Below are 476 nucleotides of genomic sequence, written 5' to 3' on the forward strand. Positions count from 1 at the left end.
CTGACGAATGTCGAATATGAAACTAACTTAACCGCGCTGTTTTAGCTTAGGTATTTTTTTGGCACCAGTCTGGTCTGGTCTAAAAAAAAAATTCCCTCTAAAAATAAAATCTTGCTTGTTTTTTGTTATTGTTTTTTTGTTTGTTTCGTCTCTATGGTTCAAAGTAGTTTGTTGACAAGTGTCAAAAAAAGTTTATTTTTATTACAAATTTTAGGACTTTGGACTTGAAGATCCCCTCCGGAAAAAATTGTGTTTTAGCATGTTATTGTAGCATTTTTCTCATGATGGAGGATAAAAATAAATAAAATTGAGATTAAAACTGCATTTCAGAGTAATTATTCAAATCATGCTGAGTCAGGAGGGCTCCGCTCCATTCTGATGCATTCACTTGCAGACAAATACACTCAAAAAAATGATTCAAGCCCCTCTTAAAGGTGACACATTTAGATTTAATTCATTCTACTCAAATTTAGTAG

Source organism: Oryzias melastigma, linkage group LG16, assembly GCF_002922805.2.
Source record: "Oryzias melastigma strain HK-1 linkage group LG16, ASM292280v2, whole genome shotgun sequence".
NCBI classification, from domain to species: Eukaryota; Metazoa; Chordata; class Actinopteri; order Beloniformes; family Adrianichthyidae; genus Oryzias; species Oryzias melastigma.